The sequence below is a fragment of the Talpa occidentalis genome, unplaced genomic scaffold, assembly GCF_014898055.3.
Source record: "Talpa occidentalis isolate TD23 unplaced genomic scaffold, MPIMG_talOcc4v2.1, whole genome shotgun sequence".
Classification (NCBI taxonomy): Eukaryota; Metazoa; Chordata; class Mammalia; order Eulipotyphla; family Talpidae; genus Talpa; species Talpa occidentalis.
Genome location: NW_026555331.1, coordinates 86,619,344 through 86,639,292, shown reverse-complemented (window position 1 = coordinate 86,639,292; position 19,949 = coordinate 86,619,344). Strand labels below are relative to the sequence as shown.

Below are 19,949 nucleotides of genomic sequence, written 5' to 3'. Positions count from 1 at the left end.
ACCGAGGGCTGGTTCACCCAAGTCAGGTGGACTGATGTCACTCGGTGAATTTACTCCTTAACCTTCATAGATGAGGAACCACATTTCTGGATCACCCAGTATTTCCAAAAGTCTTCAAATTGGTGTTTTGTGGGGAAATGCATTAGCACACTCCCAGTGCATACAAATGCTTCCACTCTGGAGGGATACAATAAATTAAAATGGCACTCTTGATTCCAGTGAATATTGTCACATCAAAATAGCACAGAAGTCAGAGGCAAGTTTGAAAGTACACCAGAAATAAAACGTAATTGGACTTCATGAATTATTCATTCCATCTGGCTTGTCTTATTCTAATTTCTGCATAATGGCTTTACTAATCCCTGATCAATTAATGTAAAATGAAATTTAAATGATAATGAAAGCCCTAGAGATAAAAGAAATTAAGTATTCTTATATCCTCTGACAGAAATCTAAACAATGGGAGTTTTTTCCCCAATGTCTTCTTCATCCAGTCAGCTGTCTATACTCTCTTCATAGATTCCACTGAATGCCTGTACAGGCCAGAATTCTAAGATAAAAAAAAATAATAATAATAACATACAATATGAACAATCAAATTCTTTCTTCATAGACTGTTCAAAGAATGTATCTGTAGGGAATCAGCTCCAAATATTAGAGCAAACTCCCAAAGTGAATGTAAAATGCATTTGCTGAAATCAAAGTAAGAAAAATCCTGTGAGAAGACAATACAACTTCTATAACCTAAAGCTAATGCAAAGATTTATTAAGGCAGTAACTACAAGGAATTTCTCTTTCCGAGAATTATATTGCTTTGGCATTGCTTAGAAGTGAACACAATTGTAATACTATTACAGAAGATTTTCCATGGGCCATTGTATGTATGAGGGTGGGTAGTATATGTGTGGGATGTGTCTTTTTTTTAAATATAAAATTATTTTATGGCATATTCATTTGAAAAAGAACATGTGACTTTGAGATCTCGAAAACAAAGGGATATTACCATTATCATATTCAATAACTCCTTTGTGCCAAATTGTTTATTATATATCATGTTTGCACTGTGATTTGGAACAAAATTTATTTGGCAGTGTATGTAAATGTAGCTTCATTCTTCCTTTCATATTTTAAAGCAGGTTATTCAAACTATTGATACCTTCTCCAGAAAAATCAGAATATCTAGTGATAAAGTGGAATGGTATATCCTTTTTACCTTATTATAAAAGGTAGTATGGAGTAGTTGGCCCTTCACTGACCACTTGTGAATATTACATTCTAACTCTTAGTAAAAGGTTATTGTCACAACAAATTCTTTATTTTATTTTTGTAGAAGAACTGAGGGGTAGGCCAGAGGTGTGTGTGTGGGGGGGGGGCAGGGAGGGTGAGAGGATTCACCAGAAACAGAGCAGGGAGCAAAACATGTGGATTTACTGAAATACGCTGCTAAGGGGAGCAGTGGGAGAGACAGGAGAGGTCTGCTGCGCCATATGTGGATTAGCTCCCTGGCAGGGATTGAACTCAGGCCACAGCAGTAGCTGCTAGCATGATAGCCCTAAGTCTTAACCCCTAGGTCACCAGGGAGGCCCACAGCAAATTCTTGATTTTATAGCTAACCAGTCACTATTTATTAAAGAACACATTGTTCTTAAAATATGGGAAAGACTTAAACATGCATTAAAAAGTCAGTGCTCAGCATCCTCTTCCAGTAATTCAAGTGATGCATAACTATGAGTATATAAATGTCTAGAAATGGATATAGACATACAGACATCCGGTATATAACATATCTATATCTCTTGTGCTCATCACTTAGAAGACCATCCAGCTTTAAACATTTTTCCAGGAACTGATATTATTTGTATGTTAATACTCTTCATAAATTATCCCATTAATGGCTAGTATTTTTTTTAACCTTGTTTCTTTTTGTAGATTCTTCTTTGAGAAACTTAGTTAAAATTGAAGTATACCCTGGAGACTTTGCTGTTTAAACATCTAGAAATAAACTTCTATTGTTCTTGCTACCTCAAACCAGTTTTCTCATGTGTAATAGCATTGTTTTGAAAAACTATTATTCCCTAGGTTTTCTCCAACTTCCTTATCATCCCCACCCCCTAGACTGAACCTTCCATTATAAAAGTCAGTAATTCGAGGCTATAGTGTGTGCTCGTTTGGGGAACGGAAAAGGGTTTATATTTTCTAAGATTTTGTTTTAAGCTTAAATTCATAGGTTGGCACAGTCATCGTCAGCATTGACCCCATTATCAGTGACCTGACAGCTATGCACCACTAGTTTCTGAGCATAGCATGCAATATTCTATAGACATAGGCTTACAGTAGTAAGCAGTGCTATTTTGAATATTAATTGTGCATTTTTCAATAAAGAAAACTTATTTTGTCTTATTTGGGACTCAAAGTATAATCTGAAAATCTGAATAAAAATTTGCCTCAAAAGCTTAATATAAAAAAAAATTATAGTATATACATATATATTAAATTAACATTATTATAAATATGCCAGAAGCAGCAGGGTTTAAAGATTTTGTTTTTGAATTTTAAAACATAAATGTTTGGATTCATAAGGTTGTCATGACTTGCTCTTGCATTATCATTGATTTTACAATATAAGTTTTGAAAGTAGAGAGTTTGGGGGATAAATTTGGAAAAGATTTTGAGGAAGACCCCGTGATATTATTTGTAACTCTTCAAGCTACAGAAGTGTCGTGATTTGAAATACTTAGTCTGCAAAATATTCAAGGCCATTTAGAAAATTAAATATTATTCCAGGGGATGTTATGGTAGAAAGCATTTTTAAGACAACCAGATTTCATTATACAAAAACTCCTTCACCCTTGTGTTTCCCTTCTAATGCCATGTTTAGGATCAGTGAACCGGTAAAGAAGAAAGAAAAGGAAAACTGCACTGTTACACAACCAGCTGCACGTGTGACACATGCCAATGAAATAAAGCCGTGACACCCTGCGTTTTAGACAAGTTTCCAGGGCTATGCCAAAAATGCTAGAATAACCCGACATAGATCAGCTTGGTTTTAATGCCCTGACTCTCAAACAGAGCAGAGAAGCAGGCTACCACTCACCTCCCAGGCAGACATGAAGGGCAGGGAAGTGTAAATTGTTGGGTGTTTGCTGTGTGCCTAATGTTTGCTGTGTGCCTAACTCGATACACACATTGTCTAATTTAATCCGCATAAAATCTCTGTAAGGTAGACGGTATTTACAGAACAGAAAATTACAGTTCAGGAAAGTTAGTAACTTTCCCAAGGCCACGCAGGTTATGAACGGTGGAGTTGGATGCGGTTCTCTAGTTTTTCTAGCTGTTGAGCATGTCCTCTATTTGCTGGAACGATGTGATTCTCTATAAAACATATTAGTGGTCTCCAGTCTTCAAAGAGAAAAAAATAGTGACCTCTGTTACCTCTGTTCTTTGCTGTCCCGTTCAATTCAAGCAGTATTTACTAAGCACACACTGTGCATCCTGTAAAAAGAGTTTAAAAATATCCCAGTCCAAATGTTTATTTACTTTCCTGAATCTGTTACCATTACTCCTGAAGATGTTACCCATACAATTCCAGGCATCTTTAACACCTAGTGTCACTAACAAACATCTTTTCTCCTGAAAATTAGGAAATAAGATGGGGATTGCCTTTTAGCCAGCAGAGATTAATAGCAGGCCATGCAAGGGATTAATAAGACGCCAAGATCTAGAATCCAGTTCACTGAATGTCTACACAACTTTGGGTGAGGGACTAAAATTATATTATCTGAAAGGTGGGGTAACACAGGGAGCATGGTCAGAAAAGGCAACAGGAGGAAGTAGGAAAATTTTAGACCTTTTGGGAAATTTAACTGACATCTTTGGTTGTTTCTCATCCATAATATGAAGGGCTGGAACAGCTGACTACCAGGGTTTCTGCTGGTTTTGTGACTCTGTGTCTCTATTTTGCAGTATGGATTGAATAGAATAAAGTATGTGAAAGTTTTTACAAAGAGTTATTCAGACCTAACCATTATAATTAAAGCCATCTTCCTTGATGTTCTGTGGAATCCATTTTACAGTGATTTCTTTTTTCTTTGTATTTTATCAAATTATACCTATAAAAATGTACCAGAGTGTTTATAGTGAAAAACTTGAAATTATGAAAGTTAACAGTAGATCTTCTATGTGACCTACTGGGGACGGGAGAAAGCATATTAAATTTATCTACGAAAGGCAGGTACAGAGTTCAAAAATGAAACTTTACGTCATCGTCCATCAACATTTTACAATAAAGACTGGATCTCTGGATCTAAGCTTCGGTTTTTCAAGTATATGTCTGGCAATGAGTAGAGCTGCATGTTTTTCCAATCAGTTAACTATAAGATGATTTCATGAGAGATGAGTTTCTATTTTTGATGTTAGAAATGCACCAAAGTCACATCTAGAGAATGTAATGTTTGTTTTATTTTCCTCTATATTTTTTGCTCTTATCAGGCACTTCTAGGCATCCCAGTAAACAGGCTTTGGTATTTTGAAGGGTGGTGAATAGGAAGATTTGTGTTAAAATGCCACCTAACAACCCCATGCACTGTGGTTCTTGAGATTGCGTGGATGGAAATGATTAGCTGTCAAAGCAGACTTAGTAGACAGGTTTACCCAAACATGAACATTTTTTCTGCAGGGGAGGAAAAGTGAGGTGAGGGTACTTACATGGGTAGGGGCAGAGGAGGGCAGAAAACTGATAGCAGAATTCCCAAACTTTTATTCAGAAATAAAAGGGGAAAAAATATAATCTTACCTTGAAAACTATATCCTGTTGGGGAAAAAATGATGACCAAAATACTAAACAATGAGTAATAAGAAAATGTCCTTCAAAAATTATCATGTGGGTTCCTGTGAAGTAATTAAAATAAATAGCGAGCCAGTTCTTCCAGGAAACATTAAAATGTGAGACCACAGTAACACTTTTAAAAAACCACCAAAGGACCCCAAAACTTCAGGCACACACAAAAATGGATGCTTCTACCATAAAAAGAAAGTGCTTAAACAAACAAACAAACAAACCAAAACTCACACACCAAACCAAGAAACCAGCTCTCGTGGCCCATGAGATCCTGCATATTTGCTGCTATCACTGGGTAATTTTATTTGCAATTTAATTTGGGATCTTTGTAAAGAACAGTGTATCCTGTATTTGTCTTCCTTTCTGTGGCTAATAGGAAAACAATATGTGACACCTAAATGTTAGATTTTCCTATTCCTACCACGATCAGAAATTCAAATTTAAACCCAGAGACTTTGGGTGAGCTATTCTTAAAGGAAGATATATTTGGGTCTGTAGTTTGTGCACATTAACCAAAAACATGTAAGGATTTTAATTTGAATTAGTTAATTTAAAATAATTTGAAAGAAGTTTATAGAAATCCAGAAATTTAGTGTTTGCCTCTTTATAAAATGTGGAAGTTCTGTTAAATAAGTACTGAAGCCACATAAAAGGTGTTCTTTGTTGCACTACTTTCCTCTTCTGCTTATTTGCATGGAAGAATCCTCCTAATCCAGGAGGCGCCACCAATAAAGAGGATAATTATCCATATAAAAGAATGTATACATATTCACAGGTTTTGACTAGTATTTGAGTCTTTAAAGCCATGGAAAAAACTATAAGCTTTGCCTAATTCATAAAAGAAGCATTTCCCTCACTGGCATGATTTTTATGAATATCAGTTCCACCTAAAGGTTCATTTTTAAAACAGGCACTTTTGTAGCACACATCTGTACAGAGTCATTGTGAAAACAATAACAGGAAGGGATGCTCTTCTGATTGTTGTTTGCATTCATCTCAGCTGCTCAGGGTTTTCTGGTGGATTTGCCTCCTTGTTTGTTGGAGTTGAGGTCAAGCAGAGAGGGAGGACATTATCACCAGAACCAGGACCTCTGAGTTGGCTCATTCCTACAACTGAGTTGGCTGTTCTCTGGTCTGATATTCCCTGTCTGAGCTGATACTTAGTTGCCTCTTTGGTTGCTGCTGTACCAGTTCTTTTTCTACCATGGCTGACTAGTTTCTTATCCAACATGATATTCTTTTTTTTTAATTTTTTTTATTTTAACAGTTATCATTTTTTTACATTTTTTAGACAATATTTGCTTCCCCTCACCCGCTCAGATTGAGTCCCCATAGAATTTCCTTCCCCAAGGCACCCATGCACCATCACCACAGTCCCCTGTGCTCCTCACTCCCTCCCTCTCACCTCTCTCCCTCTTCCTCCCCTGCAGGATATCTCTGGTTTACAATTGTCTGTTTCTGCTTTGTTGTGGTTTGTACTGTTATTATTTTATACTGATGTCCTATTTGGTTCCCCTATATTCCTGTTATAAGTGAAACCATCCGATATTTTTCTTTTTCCTTCTGGCTTATTTCACTGAGCATAGTTCCTTCTAACTCCATCCACGTTGCTGCAAATGGCATGAGTTTATCTTTTTTGATTGCTGAATAATATTCCATTGTGTATATATGCCACATCTTCTTGGTCAAGTCATCTATTTTTGGGCATTTATGTTGTTTCCAGGTTTTACCTATTGTAATTAGTGCTGCGATAAACATAGGTGTATAGGTGCTTTTTAGAATCACTGTTTTTGTGTCCTTTGGGTAGCTCTCTAGTAGTGGAATTGCTGGATAGTATGGTAGCTCCATTTTTAGTAGATTGAGGAACCTCCAGACAGCTTTCCACAGTGGTTGGACCAGTTTGCACTCCCACCAGCAATGTAGGAGAGTTCCTTTTTCACCACATCCTCACCAACATTTGTTGTTGCTTTTTTTTTTTTTTGATATGTGCCATTCTTACTGGTGTAAGGTGGTATCTCAGTGTGGTTTTGATTTGCATTTCCCTGATGATAAGGGATGTTGAACATTTTTTCATATGCCTGTCCAACATGATATTCTTTAGAGAAAGAAGTACTCAATAAATACATGATCGCCAGGTTAACTGGAGATGGTACTAGGTGGTGGGAGGGAAGGGGTAGCGGTTGATATAAGGATCAGAGGATGTAGAAGGATGGTAATGGGCCTAGATAATGGAGCTGGAAGAAGCCTGAAGTATGGTTGTATCTGTGCCTTGCAGCCTTATAAAGTTAAAAGGATGAGCAAGTAAAGTGGTATTTATAGTTTTGTTTATTTATTTCTTACTTATATAATGTCAAAGTGTACAATTTCATTTCACTAGTGGATAGATTAAGTGGCAGAATGTTTCCACTCTGGTCCTTAACCGTCAGCCTCCATTCTAGCATCTGATTTACATACTCTTCCACCAATATAAGTAAATACATATATATATATATTTATACATACACACAGTTATATATATATATTTCTTAAAGAAAAATTTAAGAAGTTGTCAAAATTATAAACTTTGATCTATGGGTTATACCTTGATCCCACCTTTGTATTTCTTTCTTTCTTTTTTTTAAAGATTTATTTATTTATTTATACAAGCACTGGGTACAGTCAGAAGCTTGGGAGGGTGAGAGAATTCACTGAGCCGGAGCGGGTTGCAGAGCAGGCAGAAGGACTGAAGTACACTGCTGAGGGGAGCAGCGGGCAGGAGAGGTCTGCGCGCCATGTGGGACCCTCCTCTGGTGGCCGGGGAGCAGCCGGGGATGGAACCGGCGCTGCAGAGGCTGCGGGAGGGCAGCTTCGCAACCCAGCGCTCAACCGCTGTGCCATCAGGGAGGTCCCCTTCATATTTATTTCTAAATTGCCCAGGTAAACATTTGCCAGCTCCCAGCACTAATCTGACATTCATGCTCTTACTACATTGAATAAATATAACATTTGACAAATTTCATTTTCATTTTAAGAATTCTTATGTCAAAATATCCATATTTGTACCTTTTACATCTAATGTTAGGATAGCTGATGCTAATATTTATTTTGATGGCCAAGAGAAGCAGCATGGGGAATCTCACAAAGAAGTTCAAAATATTTTTTTCCAAATGTAGGGTATATTTGATATATGTGCTACTTTGCAACAGATTTGCTTACCTTATTCTGTTTCACCTAAGACAAATTGAAATTAATTTCTGTTCAGAAAGCAAATGTAAATTAAATGTGAGGCAAAGTGGTTCGGGACATTGGAAGTGGCCTTGGGACAAAAAACCTAGTATTGATTATGAACCCTGAACTATTTGCAAGATTAAGAGGTTACATGAGCCAAGATGTCCCCACATTGATTTGGTCCCCAAATAGCTACTTTGTGGGGAATTTCCATTTTAATTTATTTTTCAATATCTGGCATAAAATGAAGGTTAGATAAGAAGGTAGGGTGAAGATATCTGATAGATATCTGAAGATATCTGAAGTTCGTACTTATACAGACAGTCGTGTCTTTTTATACTCATTTGCTCTCTTCAAACACTGTTGCTTAGAAGGAGGAAGTTGGAAAGGCAATTCATATAGCCTATCATTGAAATGAAAAGGCAAATGTTTCAGTCTGGTTTAAAGAGCAAAAGAAAGGATTCATCAAGCTCTTACTTCTTGCATAAGGGTAAGACCCAGTCAACTAGGTGAATTTTAAGTCTCAAAAGTGTTTGTATTAATGTGGATTATTCACACATGCCTGTGTAAATATTTAGCAGCTACAGGTTTGTGTGGTGGGTGAATGTTGGGGGTAGAAGAGTAGAGGTGGGGTAAAAGGACAGGAAGTATGAACACAGGCTAAGTCTGGCTGTAACTTGATGATTACATTCTTGTGGTTTCTTTCAAAGTTAAAGAATTCTCCCTGGGCGAGCTTAAAAAAGGGTCCCCCTCCCCCTCCTACACCAAGAGAAAAGGGAAGAGAGAAAAGGACTTGATGACTGGTACAGGTAGTTTTATTGAAAGCCAATTTTAATGTTTGCTACCTTATTTTAGGAAGGGAGGGAGGTGAAAATGAGGGTAAGGAAAGAAAAAAAATAAGTCAGACACCACCTGAATGTCATGTTTATCAGAAAGGCAGCCAGCGGGGCTTTGGGTGGTAGGAAAAAATTCACTTCCATCCGGTGCGTGTTACTAGCAGTTAACTATTGAGTTTGTTAATCTTCTTACCGGTTTTAAGTATTATACTTAGATACTGTAAATAGCTAAAACATAACTTTTGATTTTTGTTGTGTTCTTCAATATTTTATACATGTAGCAAAATGCTGGAAATATCTTAGGGCCTTTTGTTAGAATGATGTAGTTTTTAGGTGATGTTTCTATGTTAGTTTAAAATACTTTAACCTTTTTTAACAAAACATATATTTAGCTTAATATATCCAAAAGTATTAATTCCTCAACAGTGACTTATTAAGAACTTACCATATGCATCCTACTTTGGGAAATCAATAGAAATATAAGATGATTTTTCTCAAGGACTAATAATCCGTGCGGGAAAATGAAAATTATGAAATAATATATTGTTTATTTGGGATCTATTTTCTCACTTTGTTCCAAAAGGATTTATGGTGTCTACAAGTTAAATATACTGCAAAATTAAGAACAAACACACAACAGAGAGTTCTAAGAAGGCAGGTAGAATAGATAGCTATTACCAAGATCCTGAGATAAGCTGATTATTACAATCTGGTACTAAAACCACTCTAAATTTCCTGATTACTAAGACAATAGGGAAAACACATCAGATCACAAGGAGATACAGATTTCACCATCTGAAGAAAGAAAGAATATAAATTCCATCTGAAAGATGTATTCCTTGGAAAAACTCAAGGAGGAGTTTACCATGTCTGTGAATTCCTGGAAAAAGAGACTGACTTTATGTCTTGTTTATGCCAAAGAAAGAGAACAAGTATGTAGCCAGGTGCTAAATTCTGTGGTACAGATGTTAGGTGCCAGAGGAATTCAGAGATTGGTGTTGGGGTTGGCATGTTGGTGATTACCATGGTCTGATGTGGTCAGGGAAGGTATTATCTAGGACAGGTGATGGGGCCTGCCTTGAATGACTTTGATAGATGATAAGGAAGCCAGTAAAAGAGAGGAAAGCAAAACATGCAAAGACCTGGCCATGTAAATCAGTAAGGAATTCCCAGATGGTTGTGAAGGTGAGAAGTGGGAACACCACCCTCCCACCCCCCTTTGGTGAACTAGGAAGATTTGTACTAGGAAATAAAGGAGATAATTTTGGCTTGGGTGGGGAGGGGGTTGGTGGGACAGTTTATGAATTATCTTGAGTTTAGAGTTAAGGTTTTTTGAGGCACCTTTTGGCTGGAACTGCCATCTTTCAGTAAGTCACCAAACTGACCAACACAAAAGGAAAGAGGAGATGCACCAGTTGTGTGTTCTCTAGGCCTTTTAGAAAACATGGAGTTCTTCCTTTGGTCACATAAATGCAAATCTACAAGGAAGCTGATATAGTAGACATCAAGGGAATGGGCACTGTTCAAGAAGAAATGCCCTACAAATGTAACTGTGGTAAAACTGGAAAAGTCTGTGTTACCCAGCATGCACTTGGAATTGTAAACAAACAAGTAGAGGGCAAGATTCTTGCCAAGAGAATTAATGTTTGTATTGAGCACATTCACCACTCTAAGAACCAAGATAGCTTGCTAAAGTATGTGAAAGAAGATGATCAGAAAAAAGGAAGTCAAAGAGAAAAGCACTTTGGTTCAGCTGAAGTACCACCCAGAGAAGCACACTTTGTGAGAAGCAATGAAAGGGAGCCTGAGCTGCTGGAACCCAGTCCCTAGGAATTCATGGCATGATAGTTGTGAAAAAATAAAAATAAAAAAAAAAACCTCTGGACTATAAGAAAACAATTTTTTTGATGTAGTAAATTTCTAATTTATTAAACATGTATTGATAATTGTGCATGGCATTGTGCGATATGCTGAATGGGTTTAGAGATGTCTAACATTCATACAAGTTTTTTCAGCTTTTCTAATGTGGATAGCTAACTGAATGATTACCATTAATTGAGTAGAAAAAGGAAGAGGAAGGAAAGAAGATTTGATTTGTACTTTAAACATGGTGTATTTGAGTCTCTGTAGATGATACTGAGGTTAGACTGATTGTGGAAATACAGGTGTAAAACTGAAAGCCAGGGTTGGCTTGAATTCCATGCCAGGGAATCATTCACAAGAAAGGCTAAGGGAAAAGAAGAGTGGAGAGGAAGGAAAAAGAAGACATGTGATAGAAATTTTGAGATAATGGGGCCAGGAGAAAGAGCTGATCAAGCATGAATGGTAGACACTGTGATATAAGATGAATAATAAAAGAAGTCATTGCATTTAATAATTAAGGGTGGGCCTCCCCTGGCGGCGCACCGGTTGAGTGCTGGGCTGCAAAGCTGCCCGCAGCCTCTGCAGTCCCAGTTCGATCCCCGGCCACCAGTGAGGGTCCCACATGGCGCGCAGACCTCTCCTGGCACGCCCGCTGCTCCCCTCAGCAGTGTATTTCGTCAGTCTGCCTGTTCTGTTCCCCGCTCTGGCTCTAGTAAATTCTCTCACCCTCCCGCGCTTCTGACTGTGCCCAGTGCTTGTATAAATAAATAAATAAACAAATAAATAAATAAATAAATAAATAAATAACTCTTTAAAAAAAATTAAGGGTTCACATATATCACTGGAAAGAGTAGTGACAAAAAACTAATTAGAGATTGGATAGGGAACATTTGGGAAATTATGGCAGTCATCAGTGTGGGTACATTTTGGCTCATCAGGTGGTTTGGCAGGCTCACCCAAATTTTGGGAATGGAAATATTCTCATAGCCTTATTTCTCTGGAGAAGAACAGTGATGCTTGGAAACAAGAAAATGATAGACTGATTCTAAGAAAGACTGTATCCAAATCAGCACCACACAGTGATAAGGCATCCTGTATGAGTTGGTAAATGTATTCTGACCATTTTTGATAATGACAAGTTGGGTCTTTGGATTCAGCAGCAACAAAGATTCTCACATAACCATATTACATCAACCGTTCTTGCTACTTTCCCTCAACATCTGTGGGTTCTTCGGGGTTCTGCTGCCCCTGAGAGTCAGCCTGGAAGGAATTGGAGTCCTTCAGGCACTAGGTGTGGGAGGTATGTGTGAAAGAACCTTGTGGAAAATTCATTATTGTTAATGACTTTTTTTTTTGTCTACACCCAAGAGTCAACTGTGATAATAAAATATCCTTAGCTTTTATTATGGACTGAATTGAGTTTGACTTTCAAAACCATATATTGAAGTTCTACCCCCACTACCTCAGAATGTGACTATGTTTGGATTGGGGGTTTTAAAGAGGCGATTAAGGTTAACTGAAGTCACATGGGTGAGCCCTAATCCAGTGTGACCAACATCCTTATAAGAAGAGGAGATAAAGGGCCTCCCCTGGTGGTGCAGCGGTTGAGCACTGGGCTGCGAAGCTGCCTGCAGCCTCTGCAGTGCCTGTTCAATCCCCAGCTGCCAGCGAGGGTCGAACATGGTGTGACAGACCTCTCCTGCCGCACCTGCTGCTCCCCTCAGCAGTTTATTTCGTCAGTCTGCCTGTTCTGTTCCCTGTTCTGTTCCCTGCTCTGGCTCTGGTGAATTCGCTCACCCTCCCGCACTTCTGACTATACCCAGTGCTTATATAAATAATAAAAAAAAAAAGAGATAAAGACATAGTCACATACTGAAGGAAAACTATGTGAAGACATCAGAGAAGATTGCCATCTGTAAGCCAAGAGGCCTAAAGAATAAGCCAAGAGAATAAAACTAACCCTTCCAAGACCTTGATCTTGGCCTTCTAGCTACTACACTTTGTGGAAATACAGTTCCATTGTTTAGGTCACTTTATTATGCCAGTCCTAGCAAACTAATACCGTACTCAAATGAAAAGAGGAGTGTTCTCTTTTTTCTTGGTCTCTAATACGCATCTCCCCTATGATTCTGCCAGAATGCCCCTAGGAGTGCAAGGAAAAATTTTGTCTGAACAGCTACTTCTCCCCTGCCTGAAGACACTGTTTGCAATCAGTGATGGTGGCTCTACCTTGTGCTTTACTGTGTCTTTCACTGAAAGGGGCCTATAGTGACTGTAAAAATGATGTCCCTCTCTGAAGACAGGAGAGCCTCTTTTTTAATTTTCGACTCTGCTTTAACTCATGCTCATAGTTATGTAATGTTACCAAGACAGCTAGAACAACTGAGGATGGACAGTGGAAAGCTATGTGAACCTCAATGCTATACAATACTAATAGATCAAACCATCCCAGGGATATAACTAAAGTTGAACCAGAATTACAATTCTGTTCACTTCAACCACTCACTTTTGCCTGAAGACACAGCTGTTTTCCACTGAAACAGAAGCCTCTGCTTTTGAGATTAGAGTTTATTTGGGTTTAATTTTATCACCTTCACCAGGCTTGGTCTTGAGTTCCCTTTTATTATAGAAAAAGGTAGTCAAAAAGGATGTGAGAGGCAGGGGAAGCAGGCAAACCAGCAGAAAAGACAGAGCCTCACACCCATGGGTCCCAAAGTTGAACCCTCTCATCCACGGGCTTGAGTTCACTTTTAAACTCAAGAGCAGGCAGGCCTCTGCCAAGCTCTCCTTATCAGCTGCCTTAAAGGCTAATTACTGCTGAATGGGTTTCCTGAGGTTGGAAAAATTTCAAAGAATTTTTGAATACATCTCTACAGTTCGCTTCTCCTAACAATAGGATCTATCAAACAGCTAGGGGAAGGCTCTGTTTAAAAGCACCGACAGGAGATGAGAAGAATGTGCTTGAGTGCCAAAGTGACTAATTTATTTTTACACAGTATTAATGATGCTACAATAACCAATAACTCTAGCCTGGTTTTGACAGTTTATAGCAAGGGTTTCCATTGTTAAAAAATAAAAAAAAAGAAGAGAAAAAAAAAGAAAGGACGAAAGAAAGAGTGTTTTATTTTGCTACATTTCCATTTGTTAACAAAACTCCCCATAAGCAAAACCAGAGGTCATTAGCAAACAACCAAAACATGCCTGTCTCCAGAAGAATACAACCCCCTTCATCATTTAAAATACAGCACTGCTGAAAACCCAAATCATGACAAATCCTTAACATGAAAAATTCAGTGCAGACTTGAAACCACCTGACTTTACTTTGGGTTTGTGCTCCTTAAAATTACCTAGAAAATACCATAATCTTCTCTTCGTGCGGCTGGATGTGGGCCAGGGCCCTGGCTCCAGAGGCAAAGGGCAAAACTAAAAATCATGTCTGAACAGACAGCTCCACCCTCTCTCTCCCAAGTCCACTTGGCCCTGTGACAAAAAGTGAGGTCTAAAGCACATTCATCCAGGGCCTGGGTGTTTGGCCAAAACTCAAGACTCTTATAGGACAAACAGAAATGAAATCCAAAATGTTATCACCCTTGCTTTAAGAAGTCAAATAAGCTTAAATGATTGTAGTACAGCATATGGTACTCTATTAAAATGTAGATTTTTGTTTAAGGGAAGGATTCTTAACTGAGAATTTAAATTCCAAAGTGATTTTTGATAATAAAAAAACACAAGTATGTGTTTGTGTGTGTGTGCACACACTGGAGAATGAGAGAAAGACAGATTTCCACACAGAAGCGAACACTTTGAGAGTTAAAAGCTAACTACAGGCAGGATGGTGGGAGGATACAGGGACTCCTTTGTGGGGGCTTGTCTGGCACGGGCATCCCGATTTGGGTAAGCCTCTCAATGTCCTTCACTTTCCTTTACCAAAAGCTTCAGTTCTTAAGGACTCACTCTCCCCAATGCCCACCCACTCTGACACTCCCTCTCTCTCTCACGCTTTGGATGGGTGAGAGCCAGGAGAGACTGTCAAGTAATTTTTACCTCCTGCTGAGCTAGTGACAGGCTCAGTACAAATAGCTACATTGAGAAAGTATCTCCATGCCACAGATCCCACGGCCAGAGCTCTAACAAGACAGTCCGAGGCTATGAATACCACCATCTGATCCCACTGGGGCAGATCACTGCTTAAATAGCAGGACCAGGCGTTCCAAATGTGTTTCCACCCCCCCTCGCCTAATCAAAACCCTCTGCTTCAGCCAGTTGGCTGTGTTCATTATTCCCTCGGCACACTGAATGCCTTCTGGCCCTCAGGCCTTTGTTCATGCTCCTTTCTACCCTTGCAGAGCATACTCTCCTTGCAGACCATCTAATCCTATGATCCAGATCAAGCCCTTCCTAGTCCCACAGTCCCCTCTCAAACACCCACTCACACACAGGGATGTCTCCTTCCCCCAGGCCTCAACCATTGTTTCCTAAATTCTTTTATGGTGCTCCCCTGGGTCTGACTTGGAGTATATCTTATGCAGTTATACTTAAACATACTGTTACTTCATTCCTGAAGTGTTTAGTTTTCCATGTAGAACAAGGTTATATTTGTGTGTGTGTATGTAAACTTTATTTTTTAGAGCAGTTATAGGTTCACTACAAAATTGTGTGGAAGGTACAGAGAGTTTTCATATACTTCTGGCCCCACTTACCTAGATCCCTCCCCATCATCAGCATCTCCTATAGAATAGATTGGCACATTTGTTGAAGAATCAATAAACCTACCTCACCTAAAGTCTATATTTTTTTATTACATTTCACTCTTGCTGTTGCATATTCTGTGGATTGTGACAAATACATAAAGATTTGTATCCATGCAATACTGTAGTGTCAAATACAGTACTTTCAGTGCCCTAAAAAAAAAAAAATCCTCTTTTAGAGCCAGGTTTTTCAAATAATCCCGGAGGAGTCGGGGGGAAGGGGATCCTTGCAGTTCTCATCCTTTCTTGGTGGGAATGCAAAGTGGTACAGACACTTTGGAAGACAATTTGGCAGTTTCTTACAAAACTAAACACACTTTTACTATACAATCCAGCAATCATACTCAGTGGTTTTACCCAAAGGAGTCAAAAAAATCATGTCCACACAAAAGTCTGCACATGGATCTTTATAACAGCTTCATTCATAACTGCCAAAACTTGAAAGCAACCGAGATGTCTTTCTGTAGGTAAATTTATAAACAAACTGTAGTACATTCAGACAATGGAATATTGTTCAGTGATAAAAGAATAAATGAACTATTAAACCATGAAATGATATAGAAGAATCTTACATCTATCATACTAAGTAAAAAAAAAAAAACAATTTGAAAAGTCTCTGTATTGTATGATTCCAGCTATGCAACATTCTGGAAAAGTCAAAACTATGGCAATAGCAAATGATCAGTAATTGTCAGGGGCTGGAGAAGGGAAAAGATAAGTAGTTGGAACACAGAGTATTTTTAGGGCAGTGAAAATACTCTATATGGTATAATGATTATATATGTCATTGTATGTTTGTCCAAACCCATACACCATACAACATAAAAAGTAAGCCTTAATATAACCTCTGGACTTTGGGTGATTATAAAAAAATTGCACTGTTACTATAGACATAAACTTGCATGTTTTCCAGTGATAACATATAGGTTGATATATAAACAGTCATGTGTTCTTATGTGTGGACAATTGGTTGGGCAGAAGGGGGCAGGTCTGTGGAGTAGAAAAAAGGCAATGAATCGAGAATGGATAGAAAAATCAATAAAGAATAGACAGAGGTGTTTTGGCAGATCTGTTGTGTGCAGTTGTGATTCAGTCATTGGGGTGCCTGAATGAGGACTGAAATAAATTTGCAATAAATATAGGACTTCAGAGTTTATCTGATTATTAATCAACAATATAATTACTAATGGGTTTATTTGGTTTGAATATAACTGGTTAGTAAGATCATTAACATATATAGCAACCATGTACCACTCTGACCGAAAGCTAAGGGGAATATTGAATAGATGTGAAATATGGCCACCAATCTCAAGAAGCTCATACCTCAGTGGAAAAGTGGAAAACAATGAACAAATAAATACATTAAAGATATATACACATTGAATTCAAGGGCTCAGTTTTTGAATATATTTTAGAATAATTTTACGACTATAAATTGATGCATTATTAAACCAGATAAAAGAAGTTATTCAAGTATCTACTACTAAATGACAAAAGTACATAGTTCAATGTATATTAAACTCTTTTTGACACGCTGATTTCTAACTGACCCAATTATAATCAAGGCAATAAAAGCCTGGGACTAAAAGGATATCTAAATCACTCTTCTCTGCACACTGGTTTTCTTTTATGTAACATTAAGGAATTAAATAGTACTCCTCAGGCCTGGTGTCTGTGACCTAAGTCAGATTTTCTTATTGCCCTTCTCTCATTTCCCACACATCAACTTTGATTCTATAAGGACATAAAGACTACTTATAAAACAAATAATCACTATCTCAGGAGGTGCTGGTGGTGTAGCTGTTTCATGGAAAGCTCCTCCCATAGTTTTAAGGGCCCTGACATGCCTTGTCATCTCTAAATATCAGTAGTATTCCAGGACATTTAATTCTTCCTTTCTTTCAATCTCTTGCTCTCACTCTATTTCTCCTCTCTAGATATATTTAGGTTTGTTATCATCTCTATCCTTACTGATTCTTTTTCATTTACTTATTTGACATCATTACTGGAAATGCAAACCAGAAAAATTGTATGTAGACCTTGTGGGACTAATGGTTAGTTGTGTGCCCAAAGGGATGGAAGGTCATTAAGTGCAGGTTGAGGTGTTTGAAATATTAGAAAAGTAAGGAGAGCCATGTCAGAGTTTCCACAGGTATGTTTCAAAGAATACTGTTCTCTCAGTGTGCTTGGGGAGATGAGTCCCATATCCAGAGTAGTTTGGGGATCTGTGCACGTCAGACATCCAGTCCATTTCTGAAGAGTAAGTTAAAAGGCCTTTTTGCTGAAGACATTTGTTTTGTTTAGCTTTCTGTGTAGTTTTCTAGTCATGAAGCTTCTACCTTTAACAATGCCTGTTAAGATTCCACAGAATACAAACACTGCAATATGTTCTTGTATAAGAAAATAACATAGTGAAAGGTATAGTTTAGGAAGATTATCTAAGAGGACTGTGTAGGAAGAATAAGCATGAGGAGAAATTAACCTCAGAAAAATTGGTGATAATATTGTCACAAACTTGATAAAGATGACTACTTTCAAGGAACTATTTTTCACAGTGGATTGACTATTTTTGGAGAATGGAGAAGAGCATTCTTAGAAAAGAGTGTGACTCTTCTGATTTATTACAGATCTAGATTAACAGGGAATACTATAAAGAGAAGAAACAAGATCACACACACTCATACACTTAAAGACACACACAGCATTTTGACAGTCTAGGGATTGCTATTTTAAGGGAATAAACTTAATAGCAAAACTTGTCTGATTTACTAAACTTTGCTGTAGGAAGGCAATTAAGGGAGAGAATAATCAAACCAATTAGGCATAAATTAAGTTTCATGGGTGGGTAGAAGCCAAGAGTCACCATCATAACCCCCCTCATTGGTGACCCGTTTCAGCTCTTCATGCAGCCAGGACTGGCAGGATGGTAAAGGGGAAATCTGGTGTAAAAGTTAAGTTTTAAATCATTAAGAATAGTCCTAAGTGAGAAGGAAACTGACAATTTATAAGAAACTTCGTCTTACTTTTGACTTGGGCTTACTTCAACCCAATGGACCAGGGGATAGGAGAGCAAACTATTTCACTCTCATGCCAATTCCACAACATTCCTCTCCAGAAACTTCCACAGAGCTGGTGAGTATCCAGTAGTAAACACTGAGGTCTGTTTCCTCAGAATTTATGGGAGGGCCTGTTACTCTACTTTGGAAGGAAAAATGAGAGTTTTCCAAGATTAATTATATTTATTTTTCCTCTATAAAGCTCTTATTTATTCTTTACAAAGTACTAGAAGAATGAAAACAATCTCCCAATTTCTGTTGTTCCAAGTTGATAAAGTAGTAATTTGCCTTAGTGGTCTAATTTACCTCATGCTATATTGTTGATAATATTGGCAAACTAACATGTATTAGATAGGGATAAAGATGAACAAATTAACATCCTACTCTGAATAAAAGTATATAAAAATACATTAAATAGTCAAACAAGTTAAAGAAATATGTATAAATTAGAAAGTTATTGATATTAGAGGGAAAATAAAAACCTTACATGTGCTTTCTTAGATCTCTAAGACAAATGGGAGTATCTGTCTTCTTATCTTGCTATATGTAAATCCTTTTGAGAAGTCAGGACTTAGGTGGGGGCACAGGTATGAAATGACTAGTGGTGTGTTGAGTGAGGATTAGAAGTAAGATTGACAGGGGTTTGTTGGAACTAAGAAGGATAAGGATGAGAATATCTGTTTGACTCAAAAACTTAAAGACAATTAAAAGTTGGTGGAAAGAAAAGTCCAGTTGATACAGGAGGTTAAAGTAAACATAAAACTAGCAGGTCGAATGAGACAATTCTGCAACGATCCATTCAAGATGAGGTCTGTAAAAATAAATTCACTAAAATCTACTTAGTATTATGTGACATCATTAGCAGTGTCAGTCAAAGGAAGTATACGCTTGAATGCAGCTTCCATGATTATGCAACTATTATCATTGCCTTTATCATCATGACTGGGCTTCATCTGAAAATTAAGTATAGTAATAAATTAGGAGGGACGTCTCCTGAAGAGTTGCAAAAGGAAATATTCTGATCAATCAAGATGCTACTATGGAACGTGGTAGAATTGTAAGAGTGTGCATTTAAAATTCAATCAACTAATATTGAGATGGGAGGGATTCTGGGAATGGAGAGGGCCATATAGAAGGTAAGTTTTGGGGACCTGATGGAATATCACCCTCTGTAGACCATTATGTTAACATTGTGGTTCAGAATCCTGAGGGGAAGGTGAGGTATCATTAGTGCCCAGTCTCACTGTGCTTGATATTAAGTAAGAGGTGGTGAGGGTCACTTTATGATATGCTATCTCCTCTGTCATCTTCACATGGAAGTCTGCCTCATTGAACAACATCACAGACTGTCATTTTCTGGTCCCTTTTTTGCCTACAGAGATAATCCTTTCATTATTCCCTT

The 19,949-nt window shown here is 37.9% G+C and overlaps 1 protein-coding gene across 7 annotated transcripts in view; it reads right to left on the bottom strand.

Moving 5' to 3' along the window:
• The window catches only part of DYNC1I1 (dynein cytoplasmic 1 intermediate chain 1), a 344,233-nt gene that overhangs the window by 22,320 nt on the left and 301,964 nt on the right, over positions 1-19,949 (bottom strand). The window lies entirely within an intron of this gene.